This window comes from Leptodactylus fuscus, chromosome 7 (genome assembly GCF_031893055.1).
Source record: "Leptodactylus fuscus isolate aLepFus1 chromosome 7, aLepFus1.hap2, whole genome shotgun sequence".
Lineage (NCBI taxonomy): Eukaryota > Metazoa > Chordata > Amphibia > Anura > Leptodactylidae > Leptodactylus > Leptodactylus fuscus.
In genome coordinates, this window is record NC_134271.1 from 13,267,792 (window position 1) to 13,286,398 (window position 18,607).

General features: G+C 45.2%; 1 pseudogene; it reads right to left on the reverse strand.

The window, feature by feature from the left end:
• Positions 1–2,504: 2,504 nt before the first annotated feature.
• On the reverse strand, positions 2,505–6,504 carry LOC142214417 (uncharacterized; annotated as a pseudogene).
• Positions 6,505–18,607: the final 12,103 nt, after the last annotated feature.

Consider the following 18,607-nt stretch of genomic DNA (forward strand, 5'->3'; position numbering starts at 1 on the left):
TTTCCTTGGAGGAACTTTTATTGGCATGTCGATTGTTACCCCTGCAGAGCATCGCACTTTACTGGGTTTTTCTATGCTCAGAGTACAAGTTTAGCTTACTAAAGTTGATGTCATAATTGACGGAGCAGGATATGTTTAGTAGATCAGCTCCAGCTCTAATAATACCGAACCCCATGGACAAAAATACCAGTAGGAGTATATTCACACTTTAGAGCGTGCACGCTGTCAAAACTTAACTCTTTCCACTGCCTGGCCCCTGTTGGCAGGGGTAGCGGCAGTTCTGTGAGTTTTCTAGGCAACCTTACAACCAAAGAAGAGAGGGCGGCCGCACAAAAATGCTAGAGCAATGCAAACACGCAACAAATAGGAAGGGAAAGAAGGTCAGACATGCAGTCACTACTTGTGTCCATTACATGACATGTATTTTTAGCACTTTTCCCCTCTCCTCTCTCTAATTCTCAGTTCTCTCAGAGCTGGTGGGTGAAGACTAGCTGCTATGATGTCTGCCATAGAGAATACAGGAGATTCTGTTCCCTAACTATATATCAGTCTCTCAGAAGCAGCACCATAGACTAAATCATAAAAAGTACTGAACAACATTGATGTGAATAAGGCACTCAGGGCAAGCTACAAAACTTACTAGTAGCTGCAGCAGCCTCTGTCTGTATGTTTGCTTTTCTCAGATAGAGAGGTTATAGTCACCAGTGTTTTCCCCTTGTTCCTCTGCTTGCTGTGGACCAAGAATCTGATGGGTACCCCTTTTTTGTGGGTAAGGGTAAAAAATTGGGAGATGCCTTAGACTTGGCCCTCCAGTCTAAAATGGTTAGAGGATCCTCAAATCAGTAAATTCTACAGATAATGAACCGTCACTCGGTGTTATGCTGGTGCTCGGAAATGGCCTCTCACCGCCATATTAGTATAACCAAAGAAATTTCCGGCACTCAATGGGTATGCTCAATGGGTATGCTTCATTTCCTGGATTTCCCACATGTCCACATTTGGCTTCCTACTACTCATATCTCCTACCAACAAACTGACGAAGGTCTTCTAGACCGAAACGTTTTTTGTTAAAATAAATTTTCACCTTTGGAAGCATACCCATTGAGTGCCGGAAATTTCTTTGGTTATCCTCAAATCAGTAATACATCTGAATACTATGTAACACTATATAGCATATTAGGGGAAAGAGGGGCAACACGGTGGCTCAGTGGTTAGCACTGCAGCCTTGCAGCGCTGGAGTCCTGGGTTCAAATCCTGCCAGGAACAACATCTGCAAGGAGTTTGTATGTTCTCTCTGTTTGCATGGATTTCCTCCCATTCTCATACATACTGATAGGAAAAATATGTACATTGTGATACCTATATGAGGCTCACAATCTACATAAAAAAAATATATATATTAGGGGAAAGTGACGTCTTCCTCACCCTTCAGAGACCTGTGGGTGTTCCAGAATGTTCTAAAAAAACACAAAAAAAATCAAGTAAATGGACGCTGAGTCACATATCCTCTCTGCACTAAAAGGACAGGTTGAGAGGCCGATGACAAGTATGCAGTGAGTCCTAATTCATTATCATCAAGGGCCTCCTCGTACCGTGTGGACGACTAATTGGTAAAAAGGGACAAACTCAGAAATAAATCAGAACAGAATCCAATATAATCGGACAAGTGCAAAAACCTTCACAGCGAAGTCTACAGAAAGATTCCAGGACCCCGGAGAGCGGCTGCGGCGAATCTCACTGCTGTCTGTGGTCCTGAAATCTCCACCGTCCCACATTCCTCCTCCGATTTCTTTCTCATGTTTCCAATCTTGTCTTTTTCTTTTTCTGTTTCCTTATTCCTTTTCTGACAAGTTTAACCCCTTCCTCATTTCCTGTCTTCTCCTCCTTCATTTTCCCCCATTTCCTTTTCCTGCTTTCTTATTCCCTTTCCTAATTCAGTTTCTTTATTTCTTTTCTCCTTTCTTCTCTTCTGTACCTTTACATATGATTTCTCTCAGTTCTCGGCTGGTTTAGTCTCTTTCCTATGTATGTTTTTTTATCTATCCTCCTTTTCTTCTTTTCTTCCTTCCCTTTTTTCTTTCTTTCCCTTCTTTCTCTTTTTTCCTTTTTCCTCTCTAACTTCCTTCCTTTTTCTCTTTTTTCTTCCCTATTCCTGTCTTTCCCTTTTCCTTTGTTTCATATTTCCTTCTTTTATCCCATATACCGCACTTCTTCCTTTCTTCCTTCTTTTTTTCCCTCCTTCTACCTGCTTGCTCCTTTCCTTTTTTCCCTCCCTTATATATTCCCCTCCTTCCTCATTTTCCTCCCTTTTCCCCTCCCTTCTTCCAGATTTCTTCCTCATTCCGCTCTTTCCTTCCTTCCTTCATTTCTTTCTTATCCCCTCCTTTCTTTTTCCCTTCCTTCCTTATTTTCTTTCTTCCTCCTGTTTTCCTATGTTTTTCCCTCCTTCTAACTGCTTACACCGTTCTCTCCTTTTCTTCTTCCTTATCTTATTTCCTCCTGTTTCATTTGCCCTCTTTCTTTCTTTGCTCCTTCCCTCCTTCTTTCCTTCATTTCTTCCTTCCTTGCTCTCTTCCATCCTTTGCTCCTTCCCTCCTTCTTTCCTTCCTTGCTCTCCCTTCTTTCCATCTGCCCTTTCTCTTTCCCTCCTTCTTTCCTACCTTCTCCATTCCTTTCCTCCTTTTTTCCTCCCATTACTTCCTCCCTTTCTTCCTTTGCTCCTTCGTTCATTTTTTCCTTCTCTACTTCCTTTCTTCCATGTGCCCTTGCGCTTTACCTCCTTCCTTCTCCTTTCCTTTCTGTCCTCCTTTTTTCCTTCTCTACCTCCTCCCTCCCTTCCTCCCTTCCATCCTTCCTTCCTTCCTTCCTTCCTTCCTTCCTTCCTCCTTTCCTTCCTTCCTTCCTTCCTTCCCTCCCTCCTCCCTCCCTCCCTTCCTTCCTTCCTTCCTTCCTTCCTTCCTTCTCCTTTCCATTCTTTCCTCCTTTTTCCTTCTGTACCTCCTCCCTTCCTTCCTTTCTTCCTTCTCCTTTCTTTCCTCCTTTTTTCCTTCTCTACTTCCTCCCTTTCTTCCTTCTTTCCTTCCTCCCTCCCATCCATCCTTCCCTCCCTTCCATCCATCCTTCCTTCCTTCCTCCTTTCCTTCCTTCCTTCCTTCCTTCCTTCCTTCCTTCCCTCCCTACTTCCTTCCTTCCATGTGCCCTTGCTCTTTACCTCCTCCTTTCCTTCCTTCTCCTTTCCTTTCCTTCTTTTTTCCTTCTCTACTTCCTTCCTTCCTTCCTTCCATGTGCCCTTGCTCTTTACCTCCTTCCTTCCTTCCTTCCTTCCTTCCTTCCTTCCTTCCTTCCTTCCTTCCTTCCTTCCTCCCTTCCTCCCTTCCTTCCATGTGCCCTTGCTCCTTCCCCCCATTACCCATGCTGTGTTGTGCGGTTCTCGGATGGGCCTGAGCTACACTGCGGCCGCTGTACTGACAATGACTCAGTCTGTCCTTTCTTGTGTGCAGTTGGCTCATGATAATGATGGACGTTTTATTTGCTGCTCTATTTTCTAGAGGGAGTAATTGACATTCTGAAAAATGGCCGTGTTATTACGTTCCAGCAAATCGGGAAGTTGTGAGAGAGATGGATAATAATGGCTCCTAATGCCCAGTCTGGTTTATCAGGGACATTCTCACGGCATTAACATTTCCCACAGAAAATCAATAACATTTATCAGTCTTCATTATGGCAGCTGAGAAATCTGGGGATTCTGCAATATTTCCTGCAAAAATTACATGTGAGCGGTGACAGGATAGCAAGAGGACGGGGAATACATGCAGGGACTGCGGGGACTGCCGGGATGTAGGGGATGCAGGTCACTGGGGGGCCATCACTTACTGACCGGCGGGGGCCACTTACCAGGAACTCTGTGACCTTAGCATAAATGATTAGATGAAGTCTGTGATATAGACAGGAGGGCGGTAGTATTAGATGAAGTCTGTGACATAGGAGGGCGGTAGTATTATATGAAGTCTGTGACATAGGAGGGCGGTAGGATTAGATGAAGTCTGTGACATAGGAGGGCGGTAGTATTAGATGAAGTCTGTGACATAGGAGGGCGGTAGTATTAGATGAAGTCTGTGACATAGGAGGGTGGTAGTATTATATGAAGTCTGTGACATAGGAGGGCGGTAGGATTAGATGAAGTCTGTGACATAGGAGGGCGGTAGTATTATATGAAGTCTGTGACATAGGAGGGCGGTAGGATTAGATGATGTCTGTGATATAGACAGGAGGGCGGTAGGATTAGATGAAGTCTGTGACATAGGAGGGCGGTAGGATTAGATGAAGTCTATGACATAGGAGGGCGGTAGGATTAGATGAAGTCTATGACATAGGAGGGCGGTAGGATTAGATGAAGTCTGTGACAGACAGGAGGGCGGTAGAATTAGATGAAGTCTGTGACATAGGAGGGCGGTAGGATTAGATGATGTCTGTGATATAGACAGGAGGGCGGTAGGATTAGATGAAGTCTGTGACATAGACAGGAGGGCGGTAGGATTAGATGAAGTCTGAGACTTAGACAGGAGGGCGGTAGGATTAGATGAAGTCTGCGACTTAAACAGGAGGACGGTAGGATTAGATGAAGTCTGTGATATAGATAGGAGGGCGGTAGGATTAGATGAAGTCTGTGACATAGACAGGAGGGCAGTAGGATTAGATGAAGTCTGTGACATAGGAGGGCGGTAGGATTAGATGAAGTCTGTGATATAGATAGGAGGGCGGTAGGATTAGATGAAGTCTGTGACATAGGAGGGCGGTAGGATTAGATGAAGTCTGTGACATAGACAGGAGGGCGGTAGGATTAGATGAAGTCTGTGACATAGGAGGGCGGTAGGATTAGATGAAGTCTGTGATATAGACAGGAGGGCGGTAGGATTAGATGATGTCTGTGACATAGACAGGAGGGCGGTAGGATTAGATGAAGTCTGTGACATAGACAGGAGGGCGGTAGGATTAGATGAAGTCGTGACATAGACAGGAGGGCGGTAGGATTAGATGAAGTCTGTGACATAGACAGGAGGGCGGTAGGATTAGATGAAGTCTGAGACTTAGACAGGAGGGCGGTAGGATTAGATGAAGTCTGTGACATAGACAGGAGGGCAGTAGGATTAGATGAAGTCTGTGACATAGACAGGAGGGCGGTAGGATTAGATGAAGTCTGTGACATAGACAGGAGGGCGGTAGGATTAGATGAAGTCTGTGACATAGACAGGAGGGCGGTAGGATTAGATGAAGTCTGTGACATAGACAGGAGGGCAGTAGGATTAGATGAAGTCTGTGACATAGACAGGAGGGCGGTAGGATTAGATGAAGTCTGAGACATAGGAAGGTGGTAGGATTAGATGAAGTCTGTGACATAGGAGGGCAGTAGGATTAGATGAAGTCTGAGACATAGACAGGAGGGCGGTAGGATTAGATGAAGTCTGAGACTTAGACAGGAGGGCAGTAGGATTAGATGAAGTCTGTGACATAGACAGGAGGGCGGTAGGATTAGATGAAGTCTGAGACATAGGAAGGCGGTAGGATTAGATGAAGTCTGTGACATAGGAGGGCAGTAGGATTAGATGAAGTCTGAGACATAGACAGGAGGGCGGTAGGATTAGATGAAGTCTGTGACATAGGAGGGCGGTAGGATTAGATGAAGTCTGTGATATAGACAGGAGGGCGGTAGGATTAGATGATGTCTGTGATATAGACAGGAGGGCGGTAGGATTAGATGAAGTCGTGACATAGACAGGAGGGCGGTAGGATTAGATGATGTCTGTGACATAGACAGGAGGGCGGTAGGATTAGATGATGTCTGTGACATAGACAGGAGGGCGGTAGGATTAGATGATGTCTGTGATATAGACAGGAGGGCGGTAGGATTAGATGAAGTCGTGACATAGACAGGAGGGCGGTAGGATTAGATGATGTCTGTGATATAGACAGGAGGGCGGTAGGATTAGATGAAGTCTGAGACATAGGAGGGCGGTAGGATTAGATGAAGTCTGCGATTTAGACAGGAGGGCGGTAGGATTAGGAGATGCCTGTGCAGTGGACAAGAGAAGAAATGACAGCCATGTTTATTAATTACAGATGATGGCGGGATCCATTTTCTACATAGGAATCGCACCCTTGTCAATGATCTATGTCCAGTAAACGCTGCCTGATGAGTGCGGGATGACAGGCCATGAAGGATGCGAGCCCTCTCCTCTCAGGGCATTCCTAATAATCCGCTCACCTCTATGTATCATCCGGCTGCACGGATTCCCCATGTCTGCACAAAGTAATAAAAGAAAGGATGATAAATGACTCCGACTGGGATGAAGTAATCGAGAAAATAAGCTGGGTGAATATGCCGTCTCTCATCATGTAGAAATAATAGGTCCTTATGGTGAGCGTGGGATGCGATGACGAACCTGCCGGTGGTAACCGTGTCTCGGGAAGACCTGGCCGAGATAATGTGATGATGCGTCCCCCCATCGCAACACATTATGCTCAATTATTCTTCATTAGAAGGAGGAATACGTTTGGATGGTTGATGGTTTCTTATGAGGCCTCCTACTCGTACACAGATCTTAAGAAGCAGGCTGGAGGAATGGAGGAAGAGCGGCGGGCAGTGCAGACTTCAGGGTCAAAGATATAGCGGACCAAGCCAGTCACCCCTGAGCTTGCTCAAAGTCCTGTGCCCATATAATGCCATACTTTTCATATAATGCCATATAGTGCCCATAGACGACCCTAGTATGCCAACATAATACCAAATTAGTAGATACACGGGCATGTCAAAGCATTACAGGCAACTCTTTCTTGGATTGTGGGTCTTTCATGGATTGTAGGTTCCCCTAAGTCTTGCTGGTAGTGATGGGTCCTTTGGTCCATCTTGGATAGTCCTCCTGAATTGTACTGGATTAGGTAATGGGTATCTTCTCAATCCTGTGAGCATTAATTGTACAATTCTGCTGCTGTCCCTACTAGTATTGTGGGTCATTTTTGGATTCAGGGTCTCCCTAAGTCATGCTGGTAGTGTTGGGTCTTCTAGTCTTTCTTGGCTTGTAGGTCTTCCAGAGTCATGCTGGAAGTGCTGGGTCCTTCCTGGATTCTGGGCCATTTTTGGGTTACGATTCATGCTAAATCATGGTGGCAGTGGTGAGTTCTTGTTCCTCTTAGGTCTTGCTGGTAGTAGTGGGTTGTTTTAGATTGGGGGACCCCTAAGTTTTGCTGGTAGTGGTGGATCCTTCTTAGATTGGAGGACTCTTCATTCACTGTTGGGTAATTTTTGCATTGGAGGTCCCTGTTAGTCATGTTGGTGGATCTATCTTAGGCTGGAGTCGTGTTAGTAGTGGAAGGTTCCGCTAAGTTGTGTTGAGTCTTGGGTTGTGGTTCTATCTTGGATTGTGGACGCTCATGACTCATGTAGGTAGTGTTGGGTTATTCTTGGACTGTGGGTCCTTTTGACTTGTGTTGGTGGTAGTCGGACCTTCTTGGATATAGGTCCTCCTGAGTCCTGAACCATGTTGGTAGTGGTGGGTCTTCTGAGTTGTTGTTGGTAGTGTTTGGTTGTACTTGGACTGTGAGTCAATTGTTTTGGTGGTAGTGGGACATTCTTGGTTGTGGGTCTTCTTGAGTTCTGAATCATGCTGGTAGTGGTGGGACCTTCATAGATCACAGATCGCAGGTTTTTCTGAGCTCTTGGTGGTAGTAGGACCGTCTTGGTCTGAATCATGCTGTCAGTGGTGGGTCCTTCTTTTATTGTAGGTCCTTCTGTGATATTGGTGGTAATGGGAACTTCTTGGTTTTGGGTCCTCATGAGTTCTGAATGATGCTTTTAATGGTCGGACCTTCTTGGGTTGTGCTCTCGTTTGAGTTACGTTGGTGGTAGTGGGACTTTCTTGGTTGTGGGTCCTCTTGAGTCCTGAGTCATGCTATTAGTGGTGGGTCCTTCTTTTATTGTAGGTCCTTCTGTGCTATTGGTGGTAGTGGGAACTTCTTGGTTTTGGGTCCTCTTGAGTTCTGAATGATGCTTTTAATGGTCGTACCTTCTTGGGTTGTGCTCCCGTTTGACTTGCGTTGGTGGTAGTGGGACGTTCTTGGTTGTGGGTCCTCTTGAGTCCTGAGTCATGCTATTAGTGGTGGGTCCTTCTTTGATTGTAGGTATACATGCCCTAATTTGGGTATACACCCTGCCCTATATATAATCTACACCCCTGTGAGCAATAAATGGTTAAATTATCCGCGTCTCTAAAGCGCTGTCGCTGCCCCTTCTGTTTTCTTTCCCTCGGTTCCTTAGTAGAGTGAAGATCTAGCAATCTCTAAGCCAATTCCCCGGCGTCTTCCGCTCTGATAATGCCGCCTATCATAACTTCGTTTATTCTCTCTTTTATTTCAAAAATAGCCATTTGGCATCGGAAAATAGATTCTTAAACTGGGAAGGAAACGATGACTGACTGGCCGCGTGACTCGTAGGTGTGAACACGAAGGGAATGAGATGACAATGCGCAGAAGGATCACATCTGAATATACGGAAACGTTACGGTTTTGGACTGTAAGCAGACCCTCAGCAGCGTACAATTCCCAACCTTCGTCTTTCGGAGCATGCTGCTACTGTAGAGACCCCGGATGCTAAATCAGCCCTTCAGCCATGTTGCAGAATCGGCGGCCGCCCCGCGTGCTCCATTTCTATTCTCTGCTAGGAAATAGCTGAATCTACTTATCCCATTTTCCGATGCCCTGAACATACTTTTTCGGAAGTCAAGTGATAAATTAGGTGTTGGGAATACACAAATTCTACGACTCCGTGAGGCATGAACAGAATATGCTGATCAACGAGAACAGAAAGCTCTTTAAACACCAACCTCTGATTTCCATTCCTGCGGAGAGATAGACGCCACCGCCGCCGCATATCATTTGCATGATGGGTTTGTGCTTTTCTGTAATCAAATTAAAAGATTTAAAGGCGCGGGTATTATTTATAACGCGTTTACGGCGCCGACTTTCATCTTAGTTTGTTGTGCATTTCATATGCTTATAAGTAGCGGCCCAATGACAGTTTTTGACACGGCTTATATACCAAATAAAATGAGAAATACACACCGAATTATAGAACCTTCCCCGCCACGCCAAGAATGCAAAAACCGTATTTCAGCGCCGCGTTGGTGGATTTGCAAAATATGTTAAACGTTGCATCTTATCAGCTCGTAGATACAGACTCAGCATCACAGCGAGAGGCGCGGCGCTGGGACGCGACCCACCGACTGGTCAGGTTATACAAAATGACTTGTTTGTATGCGGCGCCGGATTGTCTTCGCGCCTCTAATGCACACGCTGATTTTAGGTTGGAATATTTCATTCCGATGATGGAGGTCATTTTGTAGAAGTCAGAGAAAAGTAGTGGCTGAGCTTAAAGGGGAAGGTAAAATAGTTTGTCGTTTAAAGGGGATGCCCAGTATGGAGAAACCCTTTAAGAACTCCCCAGTAATCAGTGCTTAAAGGGGACTTAAAATGAACTTACCTGTCTCGGGACGTGATTCACGCCACAAATCTGATGTAGATGATTTGACTATGAGCTGGACGTAAAAAATATAAAAAGTTCAATTTTTGAGCAAATTGATTTTTCAAAATTTTTTCAATTTTTTTCCCTAAAAAAGAGGGCGTGAAAGAAGCCAAATTTTTGTTGCAGCTGGGCCTAAGGGTACCAAGTTGGTTCCGATTTGGGGTCACATGATTGGAACCAGCCCCAACAGCTGTTTTTGGGGGCTGCCCATCTATGGCATGAGTTCTAATTAAGATGTTGTCCCCACTCAGTCCCACGCCCTCATTTGCACAATTATAAGGGTTCTGGTGAACATTTGGTGCAAGAAAGAGCCTCGTGCCAAACCTACGCCCCAATATCAACCCAAAAGTGTTGATAAATTCTCCCCATTGAAATCCATAGGGCGTATTTAGGACGCCAGGCAGTTGGTGGAGGGTGCACCTCAATTATGACAAGGTGCACCCACTTCATAAACTTGGCGCTCTCTCCACCGGAGTGAAATTTATTCCATCTCATAGCTGGTTTATTGCAAATTTTTGGCGTATATGATATAAAAAATTTTGCCCCCTCCATGCCTTCACTATTCCCTCTGTTTTTGGAACTAAATTCAAAAATTTTATTTCAATTTGCTCAAAAATTGCAACTTTTTGTCTCCTTTCGTCCAGGGGAAATTCACACTAGGTCACATCCAAATCCTTCATTTTTGCGTAAACGCTGATAAATCTGATCCTCATTTTCGGGGACAACGAAGAAATCAAAAAGTTGCAATTTTTTTGTGATTGGCTCAAAAAATTTGCCTTAATTTTCGCTATAAAATTGGTGTACAAAGTATATCAAAGCGTCCCCAGTTTTTTATCGCTGTAATGGGAACACGGTCTTAGTCTACCAGTACCAGACCGAAGGCGCCAGGCGTCCACAGCTGCTCGCACTGAATATTTTCACCGTATTTCAACCACTTTATGGTCTTTGGGCTTTTTCTATAAAAAAAAAAAAAAAACTGCGAAGAAACCTGATTTGATTCCATATAAATAAAGCAGGATTGAAGGTAATTGCATTTGCCGCAGACGCTCGTCCCTCCTCGCGCTAGAAAGTCCTTTCTGTGGTTTATTATCATTTGGCAGTAATTGATTCGGCAGTCAGTAGGAATGGCGGCTGGATTAGACTCAGTTAAGAGAAATCAATGTGTGCACAGACCTGCAATGATGCAGCCGGGGAACAACAATGCACCGAGGCTCCGGGGAGCGCGGCCTGTAATTCATTAACACTGGGGAGATATATATATATATACTCGCACATACACAGATGAATTATTATTGCATCCAGTTTTTAGCTCAGAGCCGTCCAGGTAGTGTCATGGAGGAGACGGATTTTAGTTTGTTAAAGGGATTTTTGCAAATAATTGCAAACTCGCCGCTCTGACATGATCATAGGCACAGTCTCTATGTACACTGTTAAGAAACCAGGGCAATGAAGTTCAGGTGCAAAATACGCACATAGAAGCAGTGCTATGACATCATCATCAAACAAGACTGCGACGTATAAATCATACAGTCACACAACGATAGGACAGTGACATCACTCCCACTGTGACATCATCACATTGAATATATACATTATGATGACATCACTACAGTATAGTCTATAAATATACACTCACAATATAGTCATATCACTACGGTATAGTCAATAAATATACACCCAGGGTTGTAACTGCCACAGAGCCCGGGACATCATGGAGCCCGGCAGCAACCGCTACCCCTGCAGATTTTTTTTTTTATAGGCCGTTATTACTACTTACCGATCCTGGCTCCTGCTCATGGTTGCCGGAGCTTCCCCTTCTGCAGGAGTCGGGATCAGTAAGTGACGCCACGGGCACCACAAGCACTATTATTATATTCGGGGGTCTTTTCAGACCCTGGAGTGTAGTGATCAGAGGCTTAGGAGAGGTGAGGGAACATAATAAACACTGTTACTTACCTCTCCTGGGCTCTGGAAGGCTTCGGGCCTACTTGGTGACGTTCCAGATGTCACGTGGGCCAGGCTTACGTCCTTATGCGTGGCAACGCAGGCCTGGCTCAAGTGACATCTCTTCCATCAAATGTGACATCACTACGGTATAGTCTATAAATATACACTCACTATATTTTATATATTACTTTTAGAGGTGAGCGAGTAGTTAAATACTCAATATTCGATATTTGTTTCGAGTAGCCCCTCAATATTCAACTACTCGAATCGAATATTGAATCCTATTATAGTCTATGGGGGAAAAATGCTTGTTTCAGGGGTAGGCAACATTCGATCAAACTGAACTTACTAAGTCCACGAGTGAGGGTCGGGCTGGATCTTCCGAGAAGTCTTCTCCGTGCAGCGTCCCCGCGGCGTCTTCCGGCTCTGAATTCACTCTGCCAGGCATCGGGCCTGGGCAGAGCCGACTGCGCATGCCCGCACTACAAGAAAATGGCCGCTTACAGTCAAAGTGGCCATTTTCTTTTAGCGCGGGCATGCACAGTCGGCTCTGCCCAGGCCCGATGCCTGGCAGAGTGAATTCAGAGCCAGAAGACGCCGCGGGGACGCTGCACGGAGAAGACTTCTAAAGGTAGGAGAAGAACCAGCGTTGATTGGCCGACTGTATAGCATTCGGCCAATCAATGCTGGTTCTGCATCGAATTTTTCCATTCGAATAGCAAGTGGTAATCGATCGAGTACGAGTATTTGGAATACCATAGTATTCAATAGAATACCTACTCGATCGAGTACTACTCGCTCATCTCTAATTACTTTCCATTCATCTTACTGGGAGCGCTGTAGATACCCGAATTGAATGGTTTAGGGGGCGCGTTACTTAATGGCAGCAAAGCACCCCCGAATCTTAAGATCGGCAATAGCCCAACCACCAGTGACCCACAATCTATCCCATGTATAGAGGATCGCCATTGTTGTAGGGTTTGTAGCATAACCCCTTTCATAGTCAGTGTCTTAAAGCTCTGCCCCCTACCAAGGCCCAGTCTGGCATCTCCCTGACCTCAGTCTCATTACCTGAAATTCCCCGCGCCTGGATTTTTTGCAGCCCCCATCTATCATGTCTACAGCCTATGCATCATTCTCGTACTTGAGGAAGCTATTACTCGAGCTCAGTGTAAGGAAACGCGCAGCAGAGCAAAGACTGCCCATGGCTTATTACCACGGTGCCAATGACAGGCCTGGGAGCGGCGGCCTCGGCGCAGGGGCCGCAATGTTATTACACACTGTGCTGCCTATATTACTGCACTAAATCTTTGCTTTTTTTTCCGTGCAGCAATAAACTGCGCTGTACTTTAACTCATCAATGGCAGCAAAAATGTAAAAACGGAAAAGAAAAAAAATTCCACCTCTCCGGCGCCCCCCACCAGGCCGGAGCAATCAAACTATTAGGCAAATTATAGGGCAGGCTTGTTATCGGGAACACAAGAAAACAGCCATAGGAACAACAGCTGAACGCTCACCTACAACAAAGCGGAGACGCCACCGCCACCGCGATTCAAAGACGACCGCTCTTAAATAATATCATCGCTGCGTTTACTGTTCCTCGGGTCTCTGGGGATTCCAGACAGACGTTAAATATTAATGGAAATGAAACAGTTTCCTCTTAAAAGACGAAATTTTAAACATCTGCTAAAATAAACTTAAAACTGCAGCGGCAACGGGCGGAAAAAAAAAACGGAGACAACTTCATTAATATGTTAAATAATATATCGTCTGTGGTTGTCAGAACGTCAAAATGATGTCAGGGCGCGGAACGTGAGAGGAATGAGAACGCAGCGAGGACAGAGAGGGAGGCGCAATGTAATGTGTGAACTGCGGTGTATTATATACAGGTATGGAGAGACGTAGCAAAGCTTAACCTGACAACAACTGGTAAGGCCCGAGTGTCAATGTATTCATAAACTTCCAGGAGGAATAACAGAGGAACAGAAGAGGGCGACCGATATAGTAGAGAAAACAAGTATAGAAACATTTCTTATAACATCTATCTATCTCCTATCTATCTATCTATCTATCTATCTATCTATCTATCTCCTATCTATCTATCTATCTATCTATCTATCTATCTATTATCTATCTATCTATCTATCTATCTATCTATCTATCTATCTATCTCCTATCTATCTATCTATCTATCTATCTATCTATCTATCTATCTATCTATCTCCTATCTATCTATCTATCTATCTATCTATCTATCTATCTATCTATCTATCTCCTATCTATCTATCTATCTATCTATCTATCTATCTCCTATCTATCTATCTATCTATCTATCTATCTATCTATTATCTATCTATCTATCTATCTATCTATCTATCTCCTATCTATCTATCTATCTATCTATCTATCTATCTATCTATCTATCTATCATCAAACATCAAAGACCAGTATATAACCTTCTATACTTCGGTGTGATCGGTGATTTGATCTCCACTCCTATAACCCCCCGCCTCGAGTCTATCAGGTTTGGGATCCTGCGCTATAGACGCGCTCCGGCCCGGTAATTGGACGCGGCGTCTACACTCAGCTATTAGCGGAATAAACTGGATGGAAGCTTCTGACTTGCTGTTTGATGAAGTGTGTGATAAATCAAAGGAGAGGAAAAAAAACGAACTGAATCATTTGGCAAATATTAATGATGCGTTGAAAATCAACTCATTTTAGTTCATTTAGACGGAGGGAATGTTTTTATGTTTTTAATATTTTTTCTTTTTTTTCTTTTCAGAGCGAAACCTATCGTCCCGGCGTGCGGATGGAAGGCATTAATAACACGGTGATGTATGCTGGGCGAAATTAATCTTTAGGGAATCAGATCTACGGTTTGATTTCCACCTCAATCATAAATCGTCGCCGCATGGCGCTCTTACAATGTGTAATGAACGGCTCGGCGAAAAAAAAAAAATCAGCGAGCAGCGGTGGGGTTTATCGAATCAAATTAAGTTGATTGTTTGTTGTCAGTGGAGGCCAAAAAATGGTATAATATTTGCTCTGAAAATTAATTTGTCTGCTCCCTCGATTCTTCTGTGTTTTCCTTTCAAGTCATGGAGGACAATTACAGAAGACTTTATAAATCCATCACTTTGCGGAAATTGGAAGCGAAAAGACAAATAAAGCGATTAGTCCGGCGTTTTGTTGGTAAATGACGGGTTCCCGGGGTAGGGGTGGGGGGCGTTCGTATGGCTAAAAGGAAACTGGATGCAGAATAATTAGCGATAAGGGATAATGGAACAATTAAAATCAATATGGCGGTTGGTGGGGCGTAAAGAGACCGGGCTGTTGTCCGTGTTCCGTGTATGTCTATGGACAGGGGGCAGCGACAATTCCTTAAAGTGCATGAATAGTACAGGAGAATATAAGAAACTTTGTAATAGAGCTTATTAAAGAAATCTATTTCCTTCTCCACTTATTATGCTAAGTTACTAGAAGTCTATGGAGAGAGGGTGGAGGAGGAGGAAGCTGTTAATTCATTAGATGCAGCGGTAGAGTCTTATCTTGAAACGTAGCAGTGTCAGAAGAGGTCTTTTAAGGGTCAGTTCACACGTTGGGGGGTCCGCGCGGGTTTTGACACAGAGAGAGACTCGGCGAGCCGCGTCTCTCTCTGGTCAAAACCCGCCTGCCACGACCATCGCGGTCGCGGCTTTCCCCTCCTATGTCGGCTCAAATGAATGAGCCGACACAGGAGGGTGTTGCCGCTAGGCGGAAGCCGCGGCCCTTCGCGCCGCGGCTTCCGCCTGAAGAAAGGACATGTCGCTTCTTTTCTCCACTAGCAGCAGCCCGCTGCTAGCAGAAGAAAGAAGCCCGGCGGTCTGCATAGACCACCTTTGTAAAGGAGCGGATTTTGCAGCAAAATCCGCCCCTTTGTTCACGTGTGAACGAGCCCTAAGATGTACCAAGTGTGTCTTTTTCAGAAGCCTCCTCCCCTTTCCCTCTCCGTAGACTTCTAGGTAAAATGAATTCAACCTGATAAGTGGAGAAGGAAACAGATTTCTTTAAGACAATAAATTGCAAAGTTTCCTATATTCAGCTGTACTATTCACTTATGCTGGTGCACTTTAAGGTGCACCCTAAAGAAGCCAATATGATGGATTTTTGGGTTTAGATGGTAGCATTGAGATCCCATCATGGCACACCAATCTCATGATGCAGCAGCTTCAGATAGCGGGTGTCCATATACCTTCTTTAGGATTATGTGCGCCCTTCAGGCAACACTGGGCCCACTGAATGGGCAGTGGGCCCTGGCACCTGGTGCTGATGCTGACCCTGATCTTATTATCCCATGTGATGTCTAAGTGGGACCCAAGCTTTTAGGAGTAGTAAAAATGGGCTCCATCTCTAGCAGACTTGGGGCAGGTCCTGAGGGGTTTTAAAGGTTGCAGTCGCACCAGAGCCCAGGAGTCTCAAAAGGCCCATAAGCACTGGCGTAACTATAGGGGTCAAAGTGATTGTAACTGTGATGGCCCAGAATCCAAGGGGGGCCCACAGGTCACCCTCACCACACTAGGATTCGGTAAATTTCCTTGATCTCCTTTCAGATCCTCTTTGATGGACGGCAGTCTGCGCATCGTAAATTTGTTTCCCCTGCACCTCTGGTGCACTGGAGTGAGAAGCGTTACGATACACAGCCTTCCACTGTCAGAGAGGACAAAACGAACCGTTTCATGGCAAAAATCGCAGTTGATCAGCAGCGTATGGGGGACGCTGTGGCAGAAAAGGCAGCACGATTACTATATGGGGAACACTGGTAGAGGATAGGAATGATGGGAAGCTTGGACATGGTGTGAAAACGCCATCATGGTGGTCTGGGCCGGACGGAGAAGGAAAGGGAGATATACATGCTGCTAAAAAGTACGGATGAGAAGTTGTACAAGGAGCCCCGTATATATAAGTAGTACCGTCTCGGTCTATGACCTTGGTGGACTAATGGAGCTTGTAATTCCTCCTAACATTTCCAGCGGTGACCCCCTGCCGTGACCCCCGCAGAAACCCCTGCAGTAACCCCTTGCGGCGCAGGCAGGTCTATGTTATTGAGAATAACTTTGCCGCGTGTTCTTGTTCTCTGCAGCGAGGAGGAAATCCTGACCGCTGGGGTTGTGCGAAGCCTCGGCCTCTGTAATTAGCTTAATGCACATGTACTGCACCGATACAACGCCGAGGAACAATTGTAATCCATTTGATGCATTGCCGTCCCAGCTGGGGCTCTGCCACATGCTTACAAATCCAATTTATTTAGCCTTTCTATGATTATTTTAATGGATCTGGAGCTTTCACTTTGTGTTGTGCAGACTTATTGACTCATGTTTGCTGCAGTTTCATGACAGTCGTGTAATACGCGGAGAATGGAAAAACATAGACTAGCGCCGCCATATTAAAGGGGAGGTTGTTTAAGGGGCTGCAGAATTAGTAATTCCTCAATATGTCTCGTTTTAGTGGAAATAATTTATGGAATTATAAGATTTGGTAGAAAATCTTTCACAACCCGAAATGGCCACCTTCACGGCCTCATGGGTGTTTGAGCTGTATTGGCGGTTATATTAGTAGTATCATACCTGCCAATGGACTGTCCCGGGAGTCAGTCCAAGGACCAGGGTAGGTCCTAGGCTCATGTGTATTAAGAGAAGACAGTTGTGACTTGAAGCTCCTGGGTCCTTGTGCGAAAGCTGTAATGGGGTCCATGTGTTTTGTGTCATTTATCTTACTAGTGTCTTGTTTTCGGACAGAGGGGTTTCCTCTAAGGGGGCATTATACCGTGTGGTGGCCAGTAAGGGAGCATTTTAATGTTGGCGAACACTATAGGGGCGTTATAATCTTTGCGGGCCACAGAGGTGGCATTATACTGTGTGGGGACCACTAAGGGGGCAATGTACTGTGTGGGGACCACTAAGGGGGCAATATACTGTGTGGGGACCACTAAGGGGGCAATATACTGTGTGGGGACCACTAAGGGGGCAATATACTGTGTGGGGACAAATAAAGGGGCAATATACTGTGTGGGGACCACTAAGGGGGCAAAATACTGTGTGGGGACAACTAAGGGGGCAATATACTGTGTGGGGCCACAAAGGGGGATTATATTGTGTGTGGTGCACTAAATGGACATTATACCTTGTGGAGAGGCATTATACTCTGTAGCGACCACTATAGGGGCATTATAATTTGTAACTTTGGAACTTTAAAGGGATCCTATCATTAAAACTCATTTTTTTTCTGGGTACCACGTAGGAATAGCCTTAAGAAAGGCTGTTCTTCTCCTACCTTTAGATGTCTTCTCTGGGCCACCATTCGGTATATAATCCGGTTTTCAAATGAGTTCTCTTGCAGCACTGGGGGCGGTCCTCAGCGCTCAAACAGCACTGGAGCCATCCCCAATGCTGCAAGAGAACTCCCCAGTGCCGCCTCCATCTTCTTCAGGATCGGGTCTTCTTCCCGTCTTCTTCCAGGGGTTTTCTTTAAACTTCAAGGCCTCGGGAAGCCGACTGCGCATGCCTGCCGGCCACAAGAAAATGGCCGCTTACAATACTGTGTAAGTGGCCATTTTCTTGTAACCGGCAGGCATGCACAGTTGGCTTTACTCTAGGCCTGAGGCCTGCCGGAAGAAGACGGGAGCATTATACTGTGTGCAGTCCACTAAGAGGACATTATACTGTGTGGGACGACTAAGGGGGATTATATTGTGTGGGATGTATTATACTATGTGGGGACCACAAATAGGGCTTTATACTGTGTGGTACACAAGGAAGCGCATTATTACTAGGTGTCTGGATGGGACCAAAGGATTACACGCATGGCTGAACATGAACAAATCTGTTGCGGCCAAAATACTGCGTAAGTAAGTATCCCAACAACTACAGCTTGTCCTGTAAGATACAAGAACCCACATTGATGTGTCAAAAATAATCTGGAATGGCAAGATGGAAAAAGTTGCGTGTCCCTGAAATCTGAGGCTTCCCATAAAGGTCTATGGGTCCTGTATTATATATCTGCACTACTCTAAGGTCGCATGAGTGACGTCTTATCCCAAACCAACGA